Genomic DNA, 12,303 nt, shown 5'->3' with positions numbered 1-12,303 from the left:
GCCGCGCCGCCACACGTTTCCCGCCGGAATGCTCATTTCCTGGCGAAGATAGCGCCGGGGGGGGGGGGGGCGGTCCCCGGCGAGAGGAAGAACACGGCGGTCCGGAAAGCGTGCCAGCGGCCCTTTGAGGAACCCGACGCACTGATGGCGGATTAGTCACTGCCAGGGAGAGGGGCGGGGGGGGCGGGGTGTGGGGCGGGGGGGTGGGGGGGGGTGGAGGAGGCGGAGGTGTCATTCTGCGCCCGTGCCAGCTGCCTCTCTCCGCTCCATCTCTGAGACAGAGGGGCAATTAGGGAGATAATCGACGATTAGCCTGCGCCTGGTACAAGCTGCACCTTGTCGGAGGGCGCGGGGGCGGGGGGGGGAATTGGGGGTGGGGGGATTGGGGGTGGGGAGCGGGGGCAACACGTGTTTGGATGGCGGTGTGCTGCTTGCCAGACTGTTAACGGGATTCTGCGAAAGGGCGCTGGGGCAAGGGGGGCACAGAGCCAGAAACACAGCCACTGCTCCCAGCTTAAACGCTCCCTCCACCACTGGCACTGTCCACAGGCAAGCAGGAGCTGCTCTACAGAGAGGTAAGTACACCTGAGTCACTCTCTCTCTACAGAGAGGTAAGTACACCTGAGTCACTCTCTCTCTACAGAGAGGTAAGTACACCTGAGTCACTCTCTCTCTACAGAGAGGTAAGTACACCTGAGTCACTCTCTCTCTACAGAGAGGTAAGTACACCTGAGTCACTCTCTCTCTACAGACAGGTAAGTACACCTGAGTCACTCTCTCTCTACAGAGAGGTAAGTACACCTGAGTCACTCTCTCTCTACAGACAGGTAAGTACACCTGAGTCACTCTCTCTCTACAGACAGGTAAGTACACCTGAGTCACTCTCTCTCTACAGAGAGGTAAGTACACCTGAGTCACTCTCTCTCTACAGAGAGGTAAGAACACCTGAGTCACTCTCTCTCTACAGAGAGGTAAGTACACCTGAGTCACTCTCTCTCGTACACCTGAGTCACTCTCTCTCTACAGAGAGGTAAGAACACCTGAGTCACTCTCTCTCTACAGAGAGGTAAGAACACCTGAGTCACTCTCTCTCTACAGAGAGGTAAGTACACCTGAGTCACTCTCTCTCTACAGAGAGGTAAGTACACCTGAGTCACTCTCTCTCTACAGAGAGGTAAGTACACCTGAGTCACTCTCTCTCTACAGAGAGGTAAGTACACCTGAGTCACTCTCTCTCTACAGATAGGTAAGAACACCTGATCCACTGTCTTTCTACAGACAGGTAAGAACACCTGATCCACTGTCTTTCTACAGACAGGTAACAAAACCAAAACCTGATCCATTCTCTCTCTACAGACAGGTAATAACACCTGAGCCATGCTCTCTCTACAGACAGGTAAGTACACCCGGGCCATTCTCTCTTTACAGACAGGTAAGTACACCTGAGCTATGTCACAGAAAGAGCATCCAGGACTGGAAGGACTGATAACACGTTTGTGTTCAGGCCAGCATGTCCGCTGATTAACACAGAGCAGGTATCGCCTCACCTGCGCTCAGGCCTTTCCAGACAGGTGAGGCGGTGCTGCGAACTGCCAAACACTGACAGACCTGAACCAATGCAAACAGTGCTCACCACAGCACCGATTAGATCCAATCACAGAACCACTTACAGATGCCACGCTCCCATCCCGGTTAGACTGGAAGATGGAGACCAGAGACTGGAGACCAGACCCCCCCTAAACCACACTGCCAAGCCCCCCCCCCCCCCTCCCCCCCATTTTAAATGCATGCTGGGACAGCAGCATCCCTCACAGGCTAAGGCCCAGGCTAAGCGCTTAATGTGAGGGCAGCAGGGAGGCGGAGAGCAGTGAATCTCTGCCCCAGAGGCGGCCGCTTCCCGCGCCGAACTCCTGTTTCCTGTCCCGGCTCGGAGCGTCGGCAGTTTTTCACTCTCTCTTCCCCCCCCCCCCCCCGCCCCTCCCCCCGCTTCCTCCAGGCGCGAAAGTTCCCTCGCTCGCCCCCCCGCGCTCGTTCACCTTGTTCTTACCGCCAGCGACCGGCGGCGGGGAGCCGTCGCATCGCATCGAATTCTAATTTCAGACAGAATTTGTTTTTCCCCCAGTTTTAATTAGAAACCGCGGCGTTGGGCAAGAGCGCATTACGGGTTTCAGGTGGCCCCGTCCGCCGGCTCAACTCAACCATAAAATCATCCCAGGCTAATCGCTTCCTAAACAACACAGCATTAGCTCAATGAAAATGGATCATAGAGTGCTGCCCTCAGAGCAGCATCGATGTCCTGGGGGGGGGGAAAGGATCGGTGTGGAGATACACTGTCAGACCCACAGACAGACACACGTACTCACACACACATAACACATGTACATACTCACACACACTCATACATCAGACATGTACATACTCACACACACATCACACATCACACAATATACACTCATACATCACACATGTACGTACTCACACACACATCACACATGTACGTACTCACACACACATCACACATGTACGTACACACACACACACATCACACATCACACAATATACAATCATACATCACACATGTACATACTCACACACACATCACACATGTACATACTCACACACACATCACACATGTACATACTCACACACACATCACACATGTACATACTCACACACACATCACACATGTACATACTCACACACACATCACACATGTACATACTCACACACACATCACACATATACACTCATACATCAGACACATACATACACGCGCACTTTACACATATACATACACATGCACATCACACATGTACACACGCACATCACACACACACACACGTACACCACACAGACATTCTCACACACACACATCGCACATACAGACACGCGCACACACACACGCATGCACACAGTGCCATAAGCAATGAGCTACTCAATTATTCTCTACAGCGGGTGGAATGTTGAAGCGTCCTGTACGGCCCGTATCGATTTGAGGCTCGGCTGGAATACACACCCCGCGCCTTCTCCCCTACACGAAATATTTACCTCACGCAAATTTCCACTGATTGACAGTAACGCTGTCATTATCTTCTCGGGTTTCAGAGAGGACGCTCACACTTCCTGAGGCAATTAGGCAAAAACTCTTTGTCAGCTTTATCTAAATATCTGTCCTTTTCATTCCCTCATTTTCTCTTGTTCTTTTTTTTTTTTACTGCTCTTTCTTTCTGTCCCTCCCTCCCTCCCTCCCTCCCTCCCTCCCTCCTTCTTTTACACTCTCTCTCTCCGATGACAGCTCGCTCGGAGATATGAAACTTGTGATTGACGTGCCAATTTCCTTGGGCTGCCGGAGCGCCGGGACTCGGACTTCTCAAGGTCTCCGCTCGTCCCGCTCCTCCTGCCTCTACGGGGGACCCGAGAAACAAAAAAAGTACGAACGAGAAGATTCTGAAATACAGATAAAAAGCGCTCACAGACGCAGAATGTAAACGCGTGGACAGACCTGAGGCCGGAATTTGTGCCTTCACAGACAGCTTCACAGGGGACAAAATAACGCGGGAGAAAAACCCCTCAGTTAGGCCCAGCACAAATCGCAATAAATCCCGTATTTCATCAACAGGATCCTGTGAGAGCACTACGTTGTTGAACGTGACTCACGGTTAAACACTAAACTGACCCAAAACATCTTGGGTTAATGACTATGAATTATTGTTTTGTGTTTCCAAGCTAATTTATTAATAATGATAATAATAATAATAATAATAATTGTTTTTTTATTATTATTCAAAAAGGCCCCCCTATGTAAGACATTTGTGATGCCATCCTGATCAGTAAGTCCAGCTATGTATAATCATTTTTTAAATTTATCATTTCATTTATTATCAAGAAATAGATGTGTTTTTACCACAGTCTAAAACAGTGTGCTCTTCACGCATGCTTGAAACGTGCAAAGCTAAGACACAGGGGCCTAGGTCTGCAAATACACTCTCACATTCTCTCTCAAAGAAGCCTTAGATTAATCCAATGAGAAACAGGAGACTTACTTTTGGATTTCAGGTTAAGCACTGTGATTTCACCAACAACTGAGTAGGGAAGAACTAGATTTGAGAGTAAGGAGATAAATTAAATATTGAGAACTCCATATGCACACCAAATAAGATCGGAAATTCAAAGATCATAAAGAACACAAAGAAAACTATGAAATATAGCCAATTTGTACACATAATAAAGGCCAAAATATTTGGTAATTATTTTGTATTATCATATGTCTCTTATATTATGAAATCTATGTCTTTCAAATTGACTTTGTAATGGATGTGACATTCATGGAAAATATGACTCCTGAGGTTATATGTAATTCTAATCTATTTCATTTTAACAAGCACTTTATACGAGTTAATATATCGGAGAACCAGTTCTTTGTGGTATGGGCAAGTAGGCAGGCGTACCGGTATAACAGGATATTAGCAACAATGTCTTACATGTTTCAGTGAGCACCTGAGTATCTCATTAACTGAATGGTAATCCTTGCAAATAGGCAGTATACCACTTCTTAATAACGGTCTTTCTGATACGTTAGTGTCTTCAACATGCACACTAACCAGTGGCATTTGCCACTTTTCTTTTTTTCCACGTCTTTACATTTTGTTGGCAACGTTAATAAAAGATTGCCGAAGGCCACACAAAGATCCTGGCGGTTTTTCCCAGTCTGCTTTTTCAGCCCCTGCTTCAGTTAAAATCCACAACGCCCGGATAGCTGCTCCTGTTGAATATGTAAGAAGGGAACCGGCTCCAATAAAGCCGTGATTAATCTGTTAATTAATTAGACCAATCATAATGTGTTTGGGGGCAATTCAGCAAATGACTGCACTAACCGAATGCATGATGTTAAATAATTCTGACTGTGGGAGAAAAACAAAACTCCTTTTTTAAAATAACCTATATATTCAGGCAGAGTACACAGATAGATACAAGTCATTAAGCACACAGGCTATTTGCATAACACAATGGCAAAGACATGCTACCATAACACAATTTTATGACAGAAGAGCATGTTAACTAAACTAAAATGAGGACTGGGGCCAAGAATCATTCAACTTTAACTTAGTTTTTGACTAAACGAATGTAAGCGTTTGCTTGTTTTACTACAAGCACAGCTTGGTTAGTTCAGCAATTGCAAACATCAACCTCCCAAACTGTATTTGAGGAGGAAAAAACAAATACTTGCATTTAATTACAAAATAAGCCGGAAGACAAATGTTAGTGCGTGTGTGTTGTGTGTGTGTGTGTGTGTGTGTGCATGTCTGTGTGTGTGTGCGCGCGTGTGTGTGTGTGTGTTTGTGCGTGCGTGTGCGCGCATGTGTGTGTGTTTGTGTGTGGACATCTGGCCCAAATTTTGTATTCAGGGGGAAAACAGGGAGGGTTAGTGATGGCATCACAGTTCAGCAAGTTGCATGGTGGGAAGCTGAACTCCTGGCCACACGAGGGGGTTGACTGGCATATGGGCTGAGAGTTGGTCACTCTATGGACTGCACCACACGGTCTCCCCAAAGACAAACCCAGGCCAAAGATCAAAGCCCAAAATCATGCACAGAATCATGGGATTTTTATTTTATTTTCTTTCTTTTTTTTTGGACAGCTAACACGGCGGCCATTTTGTGTGAACAATTGCACATCTTAAACATCAGCCTTTGAATAAAAAAAAAGAAAATCACATAACTTAGCTCAGCACATATTTATGTGAAATTCAAAACAGTAGTTTGGATGAGAACACTCCTTAAAATTAAACGTCAAAAAATGTTTCAGTAAGCATTTTTAATTGCCCTAATGTAACGAAACTGCAAACACAGCACCAAACATAACCGTCTCACAATAGTGTGAAGTAAAACTTAACTTAGCTGAACTAATAAAAATTGGGATAAAATAATATTATTAAAGAGGCTACAAATAAATATCTGCTGTAGACAAGCTACAATACAAGCAGCTTAGTTTAACTCACCACTGACCGTCACTGATCCGTTAATCACAGAAAGTACATTTAAAATATATACATCATTGCCTCTGATAAAATCTTGCATCATCAGACCTGACAAAAGTGCACTGATTGTGTGTTTCTTCAGTGAGACTGTTGATTGTGGACAAACTTTTGCTTTACATTGTGTCCAGTTAGGCATTTTACTGGGCAATATTGAAACACTAAAGCATGACTGTAATGACAGAACAAAAGGCTGACCTGTTCTACTGTCAGGTTCTCCAGTTGCTTTCTTCACAAATCTTGAAGTCTCTCAATTAAAATACTTCACTAAAACCCGCCCCATTTTCTTATGTAAGAATCCCCTCAGATACACCAAACAGCGACAGTATCCGAGTGGCGAAGGAACGCGTGTAGTCTTACCCGGTGCTATGGGAATGGGATTAATTAAATGCTATCTCTATTATCTGACTCCAAAATAATGTTTTAACCTTTCCTCTGTGCTAACAGTTATACTATACACAGGAGGAGGAGACTGCTGTCCACCAGTAGTGTGGCTCTATACGGATCGCCGTCTATCTCGGTAGATGCGGACGTGCCTCTGGCTTGTGTAGCCTGCATAGATACAATTGTGTATCCTGCCAAAACACTAGTGACTGTGGGGTGCTGATATCCTGAGTTTTATGTGTATGTTAGGACTATAAAATGGCTAGGTGTGCAGTGGTAAGAGTCAAAGAGGAATAGCAGGTTAACGTGAATGTAGTTTATTGAACAGTGTGTTCAATGATGCCAATATACAGTTCAATGGTGCAAAAATGTGTGCGTAGTTAAATGGCTGCACGTGTATGATGCACAGGTGACCGTGTTGACGAGCTTCCCAAAACCATTCCACTTTTCCCCTTGCCTACCCAGGGATCAAAGTAAAACCCCACGCCATCAAATGAAGACACAATCATAACAATGCAGCAACATTACTCAATCTGCTTGGGCTACCTCTGTAAGCCTATCGCACCAGGTTAACCTTCGTAGCTGAGACAACAACTGGTTCCTCATGACACCGGCTTTCCAGCAATACTAAACACGATCACGCTGTGGTATGGAGAACCCACGGTTTACATAGTGCTGATCCAGTAGTATGTATTGTAACTGAGCACGGTCTCTTTATCACACCCTGCTGACTCCCTGCCAGCGCAGTAAGCAGTCTGTTTTCCCCAGGCGGTCTGATAAGGGACACACTTCTGTAAAACGCCCGACGGTCACAATTAAAAACACAACAGAAACTATTTAAGATTTGTTAGTTACATGGGCCATTCTAATTCAGTACATTTTTACAAGTAAAAAAAAAAGCAAGATGCAGTAAATGTATCTCTGATAAATCATAATCTGTTACTAATAAGTATCACAGTAGTACTGTAACATTATCCGAAGACTGCGGGGGGGGGACATGGAACACGAGCATTGTTCTGTGAAGGAACAGCGCATAATTAGCAATAATTACATAGCTAAATGAGATGATTCAGGTAAGGAAATGCGATGATTTTAATGACTGCTCAACAGATGGATTAAATAAGAAGACCGCATTAGCATCTTGTTGCCGGAGGACTGAATTCCAGTCAGTGAAACGAAACCCGCGGCCTCAGCCGCCACCGACTCCGAACCTCGTCGCGCCAAGTCCAGATATTCCCCCAAGAAACCAGGTACGTGGCTCCGACATTCAGCAGCACGCAAAAGACACAAAGCTGCATAGATCGCTCGTATGTCTGCTGGGTTTTTGTTTTCACCTTAACATCAGCACCCAGTTGAGACCCAAGACACCGGGTGAGTTGAGTTAACTGTGGTAATCAACTGCTCTAATTGATTCACGAAGTGCAGAGTCACTATGGAAACCAGCAGACCCTGTAGCTCTCCAGGACCAGGGTTGGAGACCACTGTTTTAAATGGTACTGTATCTCTGACATATCGACGGCTAAATGAGAAGCAGACACGGAACAGGGGAGCATCCGGTTGGCTGTGTTAATGGGACAGCTTATGCGGGGGGTGGTTTGAACCATCACAAAAAGGGAAAAAAAATCCCATCAAAAAAGTTCAAATTGACATTTTCTTTTTTTTTTTTTTTTTTTCCTGCTCTTCACTCTGAGTCATTATTCAGTCACTGGTGCTTTGTAATGGAAAAGCGAAAGGAAATTTCACCATTTAAAAATGTCTTTGTTCTTTTGCCGCGATACGAGCTCGTGGCGAAACCGAAGGAAAGAATTATGAAAGCGCTTTTGCAGACAGAGCGACTGCTGTTCACAGATTGAGTCAAGTGATCAGACCCCCGTGGTGTCACTGCATGCTGTTGGGGGACGGGGGACGGGGGACGCCAAATCCTTCACTGACATAAGGCAATGGGGCAAAACAGAACTGCACAGCTGAAGTAGGCACACGCTTGGCTAGGTAAGATTTCGAGAGCGCTGCAACAGATAGACACAAGAAGACAAGCTCATACCTCATTTTGCAGTTCAGAAAAAAAGATGCAGGCCTAAACATCTTACACATCCAGATTCTCCTGTCAGAATGGCTCTAATTCTAAAATGCTTTTTATTTTATTTTGTTGCTAAGAAACACTGAAAGGAATGAGTAAGGAACGACATTGTGCATTGATCTTCGAGCACTCCAATTCATTTATAAATTGAATTCCGAGATATTCAATCTTTAAATTGAATCCTGAATATGGGCCAATGCAATGCACTTAAGTTCTCCATCACTGCTACCATAAAACAACCCTCCCCCCCCGTCCACCCCCACCTCTCCCCACCCCTACTTTATAGCTTATTCGGGGTACCGAGAATCCAGCGCCGCTGCTTTAATTACAGTATCATATTTAATAAAGAGCCAACAGTATCTGACTAAATGGTCACATACTGCCGAGAATTTTAATTTTATGGTTCTAATGGAGAGTGGAAGGAGTGCTCTAACCTCTAAGCTGCCGCATCAGTGCAGCAGCAGATTCAATTACAGAGGAGCCTCCTTCAGCGACACACAGAGAATGTGCTGAGAAACAATTAGTAGACCTATCATCATCATTACGCGGGATCGCCGTGATGCCACCCCCCCCCCCCCCAACCCCCTCTTCTAACGAACGCTCCTGCGGAAGATTTCACAGCAGCACCAGACAGACAGGCACGAGTCAATGCAGTGCAGAATATCCACGCAGGGCACGGAGAACGCAATGCACCATGGGAGATCCCAGTCCCTTTGAGATTTCGCTCACTGCAGTTCCACTCGCTGCACTCCATTCCTCGGCCTGTATAACTGAACTTCCTGCTTTTATGAGCAGGAAGTAACCTCGCCAGCTGTTTTAAATTATTTGATGCATGAAGGAGTTGCCAATTAAAAGGTGACCCATGCAATGTGCATGCATATACTGAACCCTCTCCCCACCCCCTGGGTCTATACTCAACCCCCTCCACCCCCTGGCCCTATACTCAACCCTCCTCCACCCCCTGACCCTATACTCAACACTAAACCCCCTCCACCCTTTGACCCTATACTCAACCCTAAACCCCCTCCACCCTTTGACCCTATACTCAACCCTCCTCCACCCTCTGGCCCTTTACTCAACCCTCCTCCACCCCCTGACCCTATACTCAATCCCCTCCACCCTCTGACCCTATACTCAACTCTCCTCCACCCACTGACCCTTTACTCAACCCCTCTCCACCACCTGACCCTTTACTCAACCCACCTCCACCCTCTGGCCCTATACTCAACCCTCCACCCTCTGGCCCTATACTCAACCCTCCACCCTCTGGCCTCATGCTCCTACTGCTATTTCTGGCCCTATTTTTCACACTCTGGCTCTGGCTCAAGGAGAAAATATTGACTTCTGTAGAAACATGTCACGCAGGGATCAGAAGGAAAAACTCCAATGGACATGGAATTCAAAAAATGAAAGCAAAGATGAATGCGGATAAATATTAAAGAAAATTATTCTTAGCTCACAGTCACTCCAAAGGCAGGAAAGACACTTAACTGCAATGTACCAAAAATCAATAGCAATTTATTCTCTCCTTGGGCTCCAAACACTGCAAGTAAATAATACTGTCCCCAGGAGCACACTGGCGTCTCTCTCTCTCTCTCTCTCTCTCTCTCTCACACACACACACACACATACACACAAGCACACACACTCGCTCTCTGTCTCTCTCTCTCTCTCACACACACACACACTCTCGCTCTCTCTCTCTCACACACACACACAAACACACAAGCACACACACTCGCTCTCTGTCTCTCTCTCTCACACACACACACACACACACTCTCGCTCTCTCTCTCTCTCTCACACACACACACAAACACACAAGCACACACTCGCTCTCTGTCTCTCTCTCTCTCACACACACACACACACACACTCTCGCTCTCTCTCTCTCTCACACATACTCTCTCTCACTCACCTCCTCTCTCTCTCTCTCTCTCTCTCTCTTAACAGCCCACCTCAGCCTGGCCTGGCCTGGCCCCGCTGGAAAACCCCACACTGATATTCAAGCCAAATCCACAAGATGCGCCCTACGGCAGACACTTGCTTAGCAGACACAAGTAACCAAGGTGACTTACAAATCACACTGCATGAACAACCTCACGCTAAGTAGAGAGCTCGCCCAAGGGTCCACCTGATGCACCCTACCTGGTTCCCTAACCACTCACACTGCTACCTAAACTCCAGCATCAATCTGTAGCTGGTCAGAATGAGTGGGAGCCAGAGATACAGAATAACATATTTCAGCGTTCTTCAAACAGTAAAATATTTGGCAACGTGTTTGTCTTCATTCGCCTTCCCAAGCCACCCGCTGGTGCATGGCTCACGTAGAGATACAATACAGTACATACAAGAACATCAAATGAACACAAAAAGACAACACAGTACATGATAGGTAAATATACTGTAAAACTTGTAAATGTTAAATTCAATGGCTTTTTTGCTTCCATCTGGAGTTTATCAAGCAACACGTAAATGTTAGCTTGGAATTACCTTAAATAATGACCGTCAGTAACAAAGTTCTAGCAGATTTTCCATGGTAAAATTATTATTATTATTGTTAGCATTATTAATATTATTACTATTATTAGCATTATTATAATTATTATTATTAACGTAGTAGTACAACAGCAATATAAGTGATGATAGTATTACTGATAACAATTAATATCACGTAGTACCGAGGACAAAACAGATTTAGACCAAGGGCATATGATTTGCATAAAATAATCATAAGGGATCACGCTGAGAAATTTGAACATGAAGTTGAGTGATGGATGGCTCTGCAAAAAACGAAACAAGTTGTGCGAAATAATAATGTACTGATGACCCCCAACGTTAAAGAAAGAGCAGCGCTTCCTCCTTTAACGGTTCCCTTGGAAGACAGTCCATCTCACTTCATCAGGCTTATTATGACGTTCCCCCAGCCGCACCGGCCCATTAACCGACACTCTATTCCCTCCGTAAATGCACTTAGCATGCCCGCCCGTCTCTCCTTCCGAGAGTAACGCTTACTGTAGCCGGGCAAGCTGAGCTGGAGTCAGCGTGATGCTTTAATCACCCAGCTCTGGCTGCCACAACACATCCTCCTGGCACAACACGCAGCTGGTATCCACAAAAATCCACAGCACACTCGGTCACGTACTGCATATTTTGCAGTTGTTGTTTTTTATACAGTTGCTGTGTTATTAAAAGCATGGAAATGAATAGTTACTTCAGCTTCACCAGCAAACTGACTGTTATGTGATTATGATTCTACGCACCTGACCATATACTTTTAGTTACCCTTAGCCCAATATTATTTTATCATAAAGGTATCCAAGACAGCCTACCCATAGATAAAAACCACAAACCTTTTCAGTAACAGCGTTGTTCTAAGGACTTACCAAATGTTTATAAGTTAATATCTATATTAAGTTGCTATCTATGCCAAGCCAACATGCAAGTCACAGTTGCAGTCACTGTCTGGAACTCTGTGATAACGGGATTTGCGACTGTACTCAAGTATAGAACGCAATCTTGTGCAATATTCGCCATCCGACTCTTCCCCGCATCCCGGCGTCGAGGCGGTGATGTCACTAACAAAAAATTTATTCGCGAGCATTGGACGTACTTTTATTATAATAATGGACTGTGATAAGCAGGCAGCACGTGCCACTGGGCAGCTGAGCACAGGTAAAATAAACCCTCTTCAGAAGTGAACTATTCAGCAGTACCGAAGACGCAGGGGGGAAATGTTTTGATTAAGTGCTAGGAAAGTATACGATTTTTTGTCTCCGAACAATGACAATTGACAAAATGACAAAAA

General features: G+C 45.4%; 1 protein-coding gene across 3 annotated transcripts in view; it reads right to left on the bottom strand.

Moving 5' to 3' along the window:
• The window catches only part of prkn (parkin RBR E3 ubiquitin protein ligase), an 83,330-nt gene that overhangs the window by 70,221 nt on the left and 806 nt on the right, over positions 1-12,303 (bottom strand). The window lies entirely within an intron of this gene.

This window comes from Anguilla anguilla, chromosome 18 (assembly GCF_013347855.1).
Source record: "Anguilla anguilla isolate fAngAng1 chromosome 18, fAngAng1.pri, whole genome shotgun sequence".
NCBI lineage: Eukaryota > Metazoa > Chordata > Actinopteri > Anguilliformes > Anguillidae > Anguilla > Anguilla anguilla.
Note: the sequence above shows the minus strand (reverse complement) of the source record. Positions and strands in the feature narration are given on the sequence as shown.